Genomic DNA, 14,750 nt, shown 5'->3' with positions numbered 1-14,750 from the left:
GAAAGAGATTCATAACACTGTACAGGAGACAGGGATCAAGACCATCCCCAAGAAAAAAAAAATGCAAAAAAGCAAAATGGCTGTCTGAGGAGGCCTTACAAATAGCTGTGAAAAAAAAGAGAAGTGAAAAGCAAAGAAGAAAAGGAAAGATATACCCATTTGAATGCAGAGTTCCAAAGAATAGCAAGGAGAGACAAGGAAGCCTTCCTCAGTGATAAGTGCAAAGAAATAGAAGAGAAAAATAGAATGGGAAAGACTAGACATCTCTTCAAGAGAATTAGAGATACAAAAGAACATTTCATGCAAAGATGGGCTCAAAAAAGGACAGAAATGGTATGGACCTAACAGAAGCAGAAGATATTAAGAAGAGCTGGCAAGAATACACAGAAGAACTGTACAGAAAAGATATTCACGACCTAGATAATCATGATGGTGTGATCACTCACCTAGAGCCAGACATCCAGGAATGTGAAGTCAAGCGGGACATAGGAAGCATCACTATGAACAAAGCTAGTGGAGCTGATGGAATTCCAGTTGAACTATTTCAACTCTTAAAAAATATTGCTGTGAAAGTGCTGCACTCCATATGCCATCAAATCTGGGCAACTCAGCAGTGACTACAGGACTGGAAAAGGTCAGTTTCACTCCAATCCCAAAGAAAAGCAAAGGCAAAGAATGCTCAAACTACCACACAATTGCACTCATCTCACACACTAGTAAAGTAATGCTCAAAATTCTCCAAGCCAGGCTTCAGCAATATGTGAACTGTGATCTTCCAGATGTTTAAGCAGGTTTTAGAAAAGGAGGGGGGAAAAGCAAGAGAGTTCCAGAAAAGCATCTATTTCTGCTTTATTGACTATGCCAAAGCCTTTGATTGTGTGGACCACAATAAGCTGTGGAAAATTCTTCAAGAAACTGGAATACCAGACAACCTGACCTGCCCCTTGAGAAACCTGTATGCAGCTCACAAAGCAACAGCTAGAACTGGACATGGAACAATAGACTGGTTCCAAATAGGAAAATGAGTTCATCAAGGCTGTGCATTGTCACCCTGCTTATTTAACTTACATGCAGAGTACATCATAAGAAACGCTAGGCTGGATGAAGCACAAGATGGAATCAAGAGTGCCGGGAGAAATATCAATAACCTGAGATATGCAGATGACACCATCCTTATGGCAAAAAGTGAAGAACAGCTAAAGAGCCTCTTGACAAAAGTGAAAGAGCAGAGTGAAAAAGTTGACTTAAAGCTCAACAATCAGAAAATCAAGATCATGGCATCTGGTTCCATCACTTCATGGCTAATAGATGTGGAAACCATGGCTAACTTTATTTTGGGGGCTCCAAAATCACTGCAGATGGTGACTGCATCCATGAAATTAAAAGGTGCTTACTCCTTGGAAGAAAAGTTATGATTAACCTAGACAGCATATTTAAAAGCAGAGACATTAGTTTGTCAACAAAGGTCCGTCTAACAAAGTGCTGAAGAATGGATGCTTTGGAACTGTGGTGTTGGAGAAGACTCTTGAGAGTCCCCTGGACTGCAAGGAGATCCAACCAGTCCATCCTAAAGGAGATCAGTCCTGAGTGTTCATTGGAAGAACTGATATTGAAGCTGAAACTCCAATACTTGATTGCGAAGAGCTGACTCATTTGAAAAGACCGTGATGCTGGGAAAGATTGAAGGCAGGAGGAGAAGGGGACGATGGAGGATGAGATGGCTGGATGGCATCACCGACTCAATGGACATGAGTTTGGGTAAACTCCTGGAGTTTGTGATGGACAGGGAGGCCTGGTGTTCTGCGGTCCATGGAGTTGCAAAGAGTCTGACATGACTGCGCAACTGAACTGAACTGAACTGGGTATAGTACAAACAAAACTGGGAAATCAAAATATTCATGCATCATTTATTTATTGCAGTGTTCTTGAACCAAACACGTATTTTTTCCCCATTCTGACTCAATACCTAGTGATTTTCCAGCCCAACACCTTTCCCTTCACCTGTCCCTCTTACTCTTCTCTTACCTTAGGTTTTGTAAAACTGTCAGAGCCTTTTATTGAGCCTCCCTCAACAGTGAGATGACCCATCCCCCCATGTCTACTCTGATCACCATGACCTTTGACCTGTGTATCACTCCATAGGAAAAAATGGAACAGAGAGAGCCCATGCTTTTCCTGTCTTTGCTTCTTGGTTATAACACCACAGTGATTAAAAGCTTAACTCTTTCACCCTTTAACCAGCTACTCAGACATCTGACAGCTCTCTCGATCCCACCTCCCCTGTACTTCAGATTCAGTCACAAAGTACTTGCACCAGTCTTCACATTTATTCTTTCTTACTCAGTGATTTTGACCTATATTTTTTTAGAATGTTTCTTTTCTCCCTGTCACTGAATAACAGAAAAACAACTGATAATACTAGAGAATAACATAAACATAAATTCTTCCCCCAAAGACCTTCTGATCTCATTTACATGAGGCCACTTTTATGTTCCCCAATCTTAAAAGAGCTTTACCACCACTTTATGCATATCAGGTGACACTGCAATTTTTATGTGTATACATAATTCTACTTTCAGTTATAATTGAGCTCTTAGAAGCCAAGGGTGGAATCACATTTTTATCTACATCCCTAATTCCTAACTCAGAGCTTATTACCAAAAAGGTACTTAATAAAAACTCTAGATTCCTAATGAAATGTCCTATGTTTCATCATAAAAGTGAATTAAAGGTTGTGTTTGGTAATGTGCTGAACAGACAGATGACAGGAATAGAGCAGAACATGATTTCGATTGCTTAAAACAATGTGTGAAGCATAGCTGAACTTGAATTTATTTTTGCTCAAAGATTGTTATGGAAAATTATAGTTCTAACATTCCCATAAATTGGTGTAATTGAAAAGCTATACAATGAGAAACCCTTTCTCTTTACTCTAAAGAATTTCTATAATTCATGTGGTACTCAGTGGAAAATGAGCTGAGGGTTGAGTTTTACACATTAATGTTATGAATATTGTTGAAACAAAGCATGGGATTCATAAAGCTTAGTCTTTGTCTAAAACCACTGTGCTCTTCATATTCTGTTGGTAAAATTATTAAAATTATAAATTTTATTCTGAAAAATTACTATAAGGTAATTTTGATAAATTTTGGTTTTATATGAAGCCTAGCATTATGTTAAAATATAGTTAACTCTACCTTTTATTTTTTAATGAAAAAAATATATATGGACAGGGACTCTTTTTTTTTTTTTAAGTTTCTCCAAAAATAAAGCATTGTCACTTTTCCCTGTGTCAAATTCTATCCATTTGATTCTTGGTCAGAAATCTCACAATTTATTTTTTTCATTTTAAGATGTTCATGTATTCTAATTTTTTTAGTTTTAATTTTTTCCTCTCTGCATATCTCTATGTTGTTCCATTTATCCTACTTTTCTTTTCCTTTATTGTGTTCAATATCTAGATAATAAGTCACTTTTTGGAAAATCACATATGCTCATACAAGGTGATATTTTTACATAAAAATGCTTATGCTATTAGAATGTTTTTTTTTTTAGACAGACTTTTAATAAGTTTCCTATTACAAACTAGAAGAGTTTTAAAGCTTTATCATATGGGAAAATATATTCTGTTTCACATTTGCTATTTCTGGGTTTTGCATGTGATTATAACATTTGTTCTTTCACTCAGCTAATATTTACTGATCACAAAATATAAAGCCAGGAGCGTTGTTTAAAAAAAAAAAAAATACTGTTCTCAAAAGTTTCAAGTTTAGGAGGTTAAAATCCATGTATGCAAATACTTACTTCAGTCATGAATGAGCACAACACCAAAAAGGAGCACCTCAGCACCCAAGTCCTCCTGAGCCCTGAAGGATCCCTTGAAGATTGTCAGTCGACTAATATTAGTCACCTGCCACATTCAGACCCCAGAGGGAGTGACAATGTATCCAGCGGTAAAAAAGCAAACATGGTTCTTACAGCTAGAGAGGGAAGATGTAGCAGGAGGGATATGGGATAAAGGGGAAGGAAATCAAGACAAGGGGAAGAGGCTGAGTGTTGAGAAGGCATGAGAAAGCATGATAAATATGGAAACAGAGAGGTCTGGTTTTTGTCTCAGTCCGTTTCGTCTTTTCTTTTCGGGTTGTGAGGCTCTTGGAGTATGAGAGGAATACTGTAGATGCAGGGTTAAAAAATTAGAGAAACATTCAATAGACTCTTCTCAAAGGAGTTTCTATAGAATGAAGGGAATAACATTTTTTTTTTTTTTCTTACAGGCAGTCTGTAATTTGGGCTGTTGTGCAAACTCGATGAGCAGAGAGACAAATGATCATAGGCCAAGATTATATAATTGATGTGTTTTATGAACACATCTCACAGCCCCTGTGTTCCCCTGGACCAACCAACCTCAGCAGCAGTAAGACAGTCAACAATTGCAAGAAAAATTTAAATAAGAGTTAAACAATTAGTCTGGTTTTTTTTTTGCCAGATGTATAAAACTGCTTTTTTTTTTTCAAATTTATTTGAAATATATTGCCTTAGAGTGTATTGGCTCAACTAGTATTTGCCTACCTGACAGATCATTCTTTATTCAGCAAATGATTTTTTAAGCCCCTACTGTATGGTAGTCTTTGCTTTCCATGCAAAGACTCCAGCTATGGATAAAGCAAGCTTCATCTACAAGCAAGCAAAATATATAGTGTATTGGATATTGATGCTTTCTACAGAAAAAAAAAAATAAATAAAGCAGAAAGAGAGAAGGAAATTGCAGTCATGAAGATATAACACCTTAGGCAGAGGTGGAGAGGAAAGACATTCCTGAGGAAATACTTTAAAACCTGAAGGAAAAGAGGAAATGAAATATATGGAGAAAGTGAAATATGGGGAGAAATGCATTCCAGACAGATGAAAAAACAAGGGACAATTCCCTGAATCAAGAGACTAGTCCTGGCAAACACAAAGGAACAGTAATGAAGCCAACCAGGGGGAGGAGAATAGCAGGAGAAGAGTAAGTTAGAGCAAAGGGGATACATTTTTACCTAAGTGATATGCAAACTGTGGAGTTTTGAGTGAGAATGGCATCACCTTGCCTTCATAGGATTTCTTTGGCAAAGGTGTTGCATGCACATTTAAAAAGTGACCTGGATGGAAGGAGGGAGAAATAAGAGGTTATTACATATACAAATGCAGGCAAAAATGATGATGACTTAAGACTAAGGTTAAAGCTATGCAGGGGTTCAGAAAGTGCTATTTCCATTACTTTCCAACTTAAATAAAAAAAGAAGTTTAAAAGTCCAGTTAAGTTACTATATTGTTGAAGCTCAGGGAAATAATCATGAGTCATATATCTCTTTCCATGAGAAGGGTCTAAAAATATGTTCTCTACTTCATCATTTAGAAACTGTGTAGGAGGAGTTAGGTTACAGTTGGCCACATGAGAGAAGCTATTCTCCCCTCCTTATTTAAGTAACTATCACATTAAAAAAAAAAAAAGAAAAAAAGGAAAGTGGAGTCATGAAAAGATCAGCTTGACTTCCAAAGTGATAAGAAATGAAGGCATTCAGAACTACAGAAATATATGCTACAAGTTCAAAGTCTGTGCAGTGAAAAGGAAAAGGACTCTGAAGCCAGATAGTCTGGACTCCATGACTGACTAGTTACATGACCTGAGAAAGTCACATAACATCTCCTTTAAAATGGGTGTAAGCATGTCTCACCACAAAGGGTTGAAAGTGAAAAGTGAAAGTGAAGTTGCTCAGTCATGTCCAACTCTTTGCAATCCCATGGAATGTAGCCCACCAGGCTCTTCTGTCCATGGGATTTTCCAGGCAAGAGTACTGGAGTGGGTTGCCATTTCCTTCTCCAGGGGATCTTCCCAACCCAGGGACCGAACCCTGGTCTCCTGCATTGCAAGCAGACGCTTTACCATTGAGCCACCAGGGAAGCAGTTAGTTGTGCTTATTAGACAAGTTAACGTGAAACTATTCGAACAACATCTAGGACATGGAAACAGCGAGAAATTTATCTTTCCTGAGGCTAAGGAGAAAAGCTTCATTGTTCAACTCATTATTTTCTTCTAGAATTCAGCCTATTTTAGACCTCAGGAGAACTCTATCCCTGAAGCACAGGCTGACGGAACAAAAGAGGAATTTAGGATTATAGGTCAAATATTCCTTGAACTTAGAGATTGCACTGGAACGAACTACAGCATAGGGTTGCATTAAAATTTCCAACAATACATGGAATTGGGAGTATTAATAAAGAAAAGCATTTTAGATCAGTATTTTACACATAGTAAACACAATACTTTAATTACCTGTTAAATGATTTATATTATTAAATTCATATATTTTATTCTATATGTGCCTGTTAGACATTGATTTGATATTAAAAAATTCTTTTTAGTTTATTTTAAATTCTCAAAAAAAGATCTACTATAGTTGTAGCTTTTCCCTACATGTTAAGGATGTGATTTTACCACATGCACAAGATTGCTAGTTAAATACAATCCCAAAAAGCATGAGTGCCACGTGTGTACAGTTTTAGGACACTTGCAGACATCTCATTTAGTCTTTCCAGCATCCTTTGGGATCGACATGATCCCATGTTTATAAACAAAGCTGAGGGTTGGCAGAGTAAAGCTCTTGCCCCGGCTTCTGCTGCCAATGCACAGTGTAGACAGGACTCGGATGCCTGTTTTGCTGACACTGCTCCGAGACGGTAACTACCCTGCGTCCTGTCCCAGGCAACTCAGGGCTCTGAGCCGCTCGGGCTTGCTTCCAAGTGGCCTCACATCCAGAATGGCGGAATTCACTCTGGTGACATTCGCCTCTGTATGAGAGTGCTCTTTTCCTTTTTCCCTTTTGCTTAAGAAGAGGAAAATGCTAGAGGAATGTCTGAGCCCTTGATCCTTCATAAGTGCTTAGTGAAAGTGAAGTCGCTGAGTCGTGTCCCACTCGTTGCGACCCGGTGGACTGTGGCCCACCAGGCTCCTCCGTCCATGGGATGCTCCAGGCACGAGTACTGGAGTGGGTTGCCATGCTTTTCTGGTGGTTCAGCTGGTAGACATTCTGCCTGCAATGCTGGAGGCCAAGGTTCGATTCCTGGATTGGGGAGATCCCCTGGAGAAGGGAACGGCTACCCACTCCAGTATTCTGGCCTGGAGAATCCCATGGACTGCATAAGTCCAGGGGGTTGCAGAGACTCGGACAAAACTGAGCAGCTTTCACTTTCAAAAAGTATGGTCAAAGTAGGGCTGGATTTAAAATGGAATGTTTTATTTTTTTAATGTGCTTATTGATTCTGATAGAAAAGTGGAATTTTATTGTTAGAGAATTTGAAAATAAAATCTTTTATTAGGTGTCATCCATTTGATTCATGCTAATTTATCTTTAGCTCTATAATGACAATGAGTTTAGAACTAAAGTAGGAAAATATTTCTTTAAATTATGTGTAATATCATTCAAAGTGCTATTTTCCACAAACAGAATATTTATAGTTTTATCTGAATTTCTATTTAAATATTTTTCCCATTCTCTGAGCAGCAAAGCAACATGCCGGATTACCTTTTAGAAGAAAGTTATAATGTTAGGTTGTTAAAAGACTATTTATATATATACACACACAAGACAATAGATTTTCACAGTTATTGCCGGTTAGAATAATTCATTTAAATTGATTTGTCCTACCTAAGTCATCCTCCTCTGTCAAAACCAAATTATAGGATATTTACATTTCCACAGTTTAAATTTTGCAAATTTATATTTATAATCAGAGATTCAGGCTCTATTTATATTTTCACATATTTTCTTCTGCACTGAAAACATAGAAGCATATCTAAGTTAACAAATCACATCATTCACAGTAACTACATGCAAAACTCGGATTCATTAATTGATTTTTTTAACCTCTAATCAAATTTTATATAAAGTTGACCCTTGAACAATATGAGTTTTAACTGTACAAGTCCATTTATACATTGATTTTCTTCAATACATACATACTACAGTGCTCATGATCAGAGGTTTGTTGAAACTGCAGATGTGAATAGGGAGGAACGGCCATAACGTGATATGCTGATTTTCAAATGCACCCTAACCCTGAATTATACAGGGGTCGGTTATATAGCTATACCTTTCAGTTACTAGTAGCTCATTTAGGGGGAAATATATTATTCTAAAATGTTTTCCCCCAGGAACTTGGCATAGCACCTCTTTCAGAAAAACTTGCTCAATTAATGCTAGTTGTTTGAATAAGAGTAACCATTTCTTGGAAAATAAATAGATAACATGTCATAATGTTATCACTCATGTGATTGTCAGTGAGCTTAAATAAATTATATAAATGCTATATAAATAGTAAAACCTATGCACATTATTTATTTTTATACTTAATTTCTTATACAATATTTTTAGACATTTTTCAAATGAAAAGCTAACTAGAATAGTGTTAGAAAGAAATATCCAGCTCAAAATGGAGTCACCTGTGCTAAGACCCACCATAACTTAATGCCTAACATAACTGCAGCATCTCTCTGGAGTGACATTTTCAACCAGTCAGTCTGGAAAACACTAATCAGCACCAGGTAATATCCCTAAGGCGCCCTGCCTTCCCCTAAGGAAAGAGAACCTGAAATAATCCTTTTATTTTTTTAAATAATCCATTTTTTAACTTCCTGTTCCACCCTCCTTCTGCCTATATAAACCTCCCACTTTTTACAACTCCTTGAAGCCCCTTTCTACTTGCTAGATGGGATGTTGCCTGATTCATGATTAGTTGAATAAAGTGAATTAGATCTTCAAATTTACTCAGCTGAATTTTGCTTTTTAACAATAGAAAAACTAACTTATAGAAAAATTATTTTTATACTTCATCTTATATTGGAATTGTTTAGAACATGTTTATGTTAGCAAACTAAAACATGCCTGAGACCCTGATGTATAAAAGTAAATTTGTAGCTAGAAAATTGTCAAAAAAATCAGCTCCTATTGTTCTCTTGAATAGCTTTTAAGAAATTGCTCTTTTTTAGTTGCTTTTATTTCCTCAAAACAGATGCCTTTCTTCTGGACACTTATCAGAATAGATTTAACATCTACAAAAATATATATTTCCCAAATCTACTTAATCTGATCTTAAAATAATTTATTTTTGTGACTATACTTTATTATTGTAAAGATTAAACATTGGCTGAAGTTTAGAGAAAGAAAAAAATCTCAAACTTATACATAAAACACTGATTTTCACATCTATTGTCACTTAGGATAATTTATTTAAATTGATTTCTCCTACCTTATTCATCATTCTCTGTGAAAAAAAAGATTAAAAGATTCAGAATATTTAAATTTCCACCAATAGTTTGAAATTTGCATATTATATTTATAATCACAGATTCAAACTCTATTTACATTTTTAAATATTTCCACTTGCACTGAAAGCATAGAAGCATATCTAAGTTAACAAATTACATCATTCACATCAGAACTATATGGGAAACTATGACTCATTGCAGTGCTTTTTAAGACTCTAATCAAACTAGCAAATCTCATATCACTTTAGACCTATCTACAAATAAATATCCAAATTATTGTAGAGGGATCAACTTATGACACGAAAATATGAAGTACTGTTGACCTACTTTTCAGTGAAACTGGTAAAAAAAAAAAAAATACAACCACTTAAAGGCTCTTGCAATAGTCTCAAGAGTGATTGACACATGAAGAAATATCTCTTCAAGAAAATCTATAAAAATTTGATAAGAATGGCAAGAGTCTGTGTTATTGGTATCAAGGGCTTTCCCTCTCACCTTCCTCCCAACGCAGTGAGGTGGAAACACCATTCCTGACCACTTCAGGCCAGAAGACAGGCCTGGCTCTATTCCTGGTCTCAGATATGACTTTCTTCTGGGGAGGAGCAGAATACCAGCATTGCTCAACCTGCCCCTATGTGTTACTGAAGTTAAGTCTTGGGGGAGTACAGTTGAAAGGTAGGACACGTGGATTAGAAGCGTTACTTTGTGTGTGGCATGCTGAGCATACTGGGGCGCTATTCACCTTTTCCCTGGCTTCTGTGCTTATTACTTGATGTGAGAGCAAATTAAGAGCAACTCCCAACTTCATTGCTAAGCTTCTAGCGCTGTGGTGTCTTTCAGAGAAGCTTACCATTGTCCCCATCCCCAACTATATGCAAACTCTGGCTCACATATATTGTCTAGGGGAAGAAACAGACCATACAATACAAAAGGTCCTAATCTCTTCAGGAAGGAACTGAGTTCATTTGTAACAAAGTGAAGAAGTTCCAGTCTAAAGGTACCTAGTAATAGCAGGAAGGCCCCCTCTGGGGTCAGAACAAAAGTCAAACATGGGTCTAATAAACCAACCTTCAAAGAAGCCAAAATATGACTAAACTGGTGTATAGAGCAATGTGGAAAATTCTTAAAGAGATGGGAATACCAGAATATCTGACCTGCCTCCTGAGAAATCTGTATGCAGGTCCGGAAGCAACAGTTAGAACTGGACATGGAACAACAGAACGGTTCCAAATGGGGAAAGGAGTATGTCAAGGCTATATGTTGTCACCCTGCTTATTTAACTTATACACAGAGTACATCATGAGAAAAACTGGGCTTTGAAGCACAAGCTGGAATCAAGATTGCCAGGAGAAATACCAATAACCTCAGATTTGCAGGTGACACCACCCTTATGGCAGAAAGTGAAGAAGACCTAAACAGTCTCTTGATGAAAGTGAAAGAGGAGAGTGAAAAAGTTGGCTTAAAACTCAACATTCAGAAAACTAAGATCATGGCAACTGGTCCTATCACTTCATGGCAAATAGACGGGAAAACAATGGAAACAGTGAGAGACTATATTTTCTTGGGCTCCAAAATCACTGCATATGGTGACTGCAGTCATGAAATTAAAAGATGCTTGCTCCTTGGAAGAAAAGTTATGACCAACCTAGATAGCATATTAAAAAGCAGAGAAATTACTTGGCTGACAAAGGTCCATCTAGTCAAAGCTATGGTTTTTCCAGTAGTCATGTATGGATGTGAGAGTTGGACTATAAAGAAAGCTGAGCACCAAAGAATTGATGCTTTGGAACTGTGGTGTTTGAGACTACTCTTGAGAATCCTTGGACTGTAAGGAGATCTAGCCAGTCCATCCTAAAGGAAATCAGTCCTGAATATTCATTGGAAGGACTGTTGTTGAAGCTGAAGCTCCAATACTTTGGCCACCTGATGCAAAGAACTGACTCCTTTGAAAAGACCCTGATGCTGGGAAATATTGAAGGCGTGAGGAGAAGGGGACGACAGAGGATGAGATGGTTGTATGGCATCACCGACTCATTGGACATGAGTTTGAGTAAACTCTGGGAGTTGGTGATGGACAGGTAGACCTGGTGTGCTGCAGTCCATGGGGTCACAAAGAGTTGGACACGACTGAACTGAACTGAACTGAACTGAAGAGCAATGTATGCCCTAAGCCACTTGAAAATAATACAGAAACAGCTGGCAACCAGTAGTTTAAAGGGCTTCCTTGGTGGCTCAGTGGTAAAGAATCCGTCTGCAATGCAGGAGCCATAGGAGATGTGGGTTAGATCCCTGAATCCGGAAGATCCCTTGGGGGAGGAAATGGCAACCCACTCCAGTATTCTTGCCTGGACAATCCCATGGACAGAGGAGCCCGGTGGGCCACAGCCCATACAGTCACAAAGCATGGGGCACAACTGAAGCTCCTTAGCATGTATACAGTACAGCTTAATACCTGGATGTGGCCAGAGAGAGGTCTATCAATGCCAGCTCCATCTCAGGGTAACTGTTGGCATACCCAAATGTGCAGCTTCCTGAGGAACTACCTTAGGGCTGAATAGTGTGAGTGAATATGGATGTGGAGGATTGGGTGGGTGGGGTAGTTGAATTGATGTCACTAAATTAATTAAGTTAACAACTAACCAATAAGTAAGCAAAATAAAATAATAATCCCAGAGCAGAATTGTTAGTACTCAGAGTTGTTACAATACATTAACTAAAATGCCCAGTTTCCGACAACAAAAAATAATATTATAAGACATGCAAAATATGACCCATACACTGAAAAAAGAGCAGCCAATTGTGAGATACATCCCATGTAAGATTGGGCAGACCAGTTCTCTTAACTGCTCAGAGGCAGTGCAAAAAATCAGCTTACCTGTGTGCTATCCATCAGATGTGAATTGAACATGGCATACCAAGCAGTAGAAATTGCCAGACAAGCCTATCCCTGTCTGAAGCACCATGCCTCCTTTGAAGGCTGCACAGGGCAATAGGTAATAAATAAGCTGTGGTCTTGGCATTCCTTCTCATTTAAAAAAGAAATTATTGCATAACCTATGTTTGTTATTTTTGCTTTGACTTTCACATTTTCCTTAAGCATTATACCTTTTAATGATAACAGGACATCAGAGAATTCATCTGAGGTATGAAATTTAAATTTTTTTAAAGATTATTTTCTCAATTATTTTTAATGGGTAATGCCTTTGAATAAAAATTTTAACCAAATACAACTGAGGTACAGACTATATAAAGCTGATATTCTAAACCTTCAAAAAAAAAAAAAGATTGGGCAGAAAAAGATTTTAGAGTAGTCGATACAAATAAGTTCACAGAACTAAAGGAAACCATGATTAATGAAATAAAGATGGCACAGTGGTAAAGAATCTGCTTGCCAATGCAGGAGACACAGGAGAAACAGATTCAATTTCTGGGTCAGGAAACTCCCCTGGAGAAGGAAATGGCAAACCACTTCAGTATTCTTGCCTCAAAAATTCCATTGACAGAGGAGCATGGCAAGCTACAGTACATGGGGTCTGCAGAGAGTCAGACATTACTGAGTGAATCAGCACACATGCTGATAATAATGTATCAAACAGACAATATCAATAAAGAAATAAGAATTATAAAAAGGAACCAAATGCAAATTATGATGTTGAAAAAAAAAAACAGAAATAAAATATGCACTAAAGAGGTGAAATAGTAAACCTGAGTTGTCTAAAGAAGGGACAAATGCACTTCAAGATAGATTGATGGAAATCATGCAAGTCAAGGGAAAAAGGGAAGTCTCAGAAAAATGGGACAACCAATAAGAGCCCCAAGATACAGTGGGACCATCAGAAGGAAGAGAGAAAGCCTGATGGGGGAGGGGGAGGTGAGCACCTCAAAGAAATAACAGCCACAAAAGTTTCCAAATTTAGTGAGAAATGGTAGTCTGCACATCTAGGAAGCTCAAGCTCAAGGAACGTCACAGAGAGTATACACAAAAAAGACCTGCAAAGGGATTTCATAGCAAAAGTGCTTAAAGTAAAAGACAAATAGAAAATCTTTAAAAGCTTATAGAATATTTCTTCACAAAACTTTTTTCCTTTAAAAGATCATAAGGCTGGAGTCAAAATTTGAAATTCATGTCTAGATTTGCCACTTACTATCAAGATGAACTTTAGCAGTTACTCAGCATCTAAGAACCCCAATTTTCTCATTTACAAAACAGTTAATATTTTAAACAAACCTAAAATCTTTCTCAGATTCAATGAGGTAATATATGTGAAAGCCTTTTGAAAAGAATAAATGTCCTAAACAAATATAAAACACTTTTTTTCTTTTGATTTTAAGATAAATGGTTTGGGATTTTAAACAGCATCTAGATTATTCCAATTCACCCACTGGAATTACTTCACTATATAAATTGAACCTAATCTAGATAACAATTAGCAGAATGAAGGAGGCCACTTTCTGTACTGTAAAAACAATTATTCTTTTTAAAAGACACAATTTGTACATCACTACAGGCAAAGAAAATACATCAGTGATAGCTGAACAAGCACTAAATCAATAAGCTGTAAATCACACACTTGAGTACATGAGTATTTTTATGTTACTAATGCAATTATAAAATATTCCAAGGGCTTCTAAAAAGCCATGCTTGTATTCACGTTCATCAACTTCCTTAGAAGCAAACTTTATCTCTATTTCTTAATATAAAGCTAGCAAGAAAAAAAAAACAATTCTGAATAAACTAAATTCATATTGATAATATTTTGATATTAGCTTACTATTATTTGTGTAACAAAATGATTATTTTCTAAGACCTGTATTTTATATATATATGGAAATTTGCAACAGGAGTGATTTTTTGAAGAGACATTCATCCATGGAAATGATTTAGGTATGGTTTCTCAGAAATTGGTGGAAATTATGATTCTGTTTCAGCAAAGAAGCCAAATGCTTACAGAGATTATTTTAATTTTAATAGACACAAAGAGAGTTTTAATTCTGATAGTTCCTGAGACAATATACCAGATAACAATGCGTGTGAGTAAAAGTGAATAAAAGTAGTATGGGTTTAAACCAGGTGGGGGGCAAGTAAAACTTTTCCTCAAATAAAAAGAAATCTCAGTATAGTCTGTTCCAAACATTCAAGCAGACTCTTCACACATCAAGGATCTATGTTTATCTCTGTTCTGTTCGCCAATGTTTTTATTCGATTGTTGCATGTAACTTCAGATCCTACCATGATGAATGTTGAATAAATTCAGAAGCAGGAATGAGGTTGTTCAATTCAGTTCAGTTCAGCCACTCAGTCATGTCTGACTCTTTACGACCCCATGGACTGCAGTATGCCAGGTCTCCCTCTCCATCACCAACTCCCAGAGTTTACTCAAACTCATGTCCATTGAGTCGGTGATGCCATCCAACCATCTCATTCCCTGTCATCGCCTTCTCTTCC

The sequence above is a fragment of the Muntiacus reevesi genome, chromosome 21 (genome assembly GCF_963930625.1).
Source record: "Muntiacus reevesi chromosome 21, mMunRee1.1, whole genome shotgun sequence".
In the NCBI taxonomy this organism is placed as follows: domain Eukaryota; kingdom Metazoa; phylum Chordata; class Mammalia; order Artiodactyla; family Cervidae; genus Muntiacus; species Muntiacus reevesi.
This window is presented reverse-complemented; position numbering follows the sequence as displayed.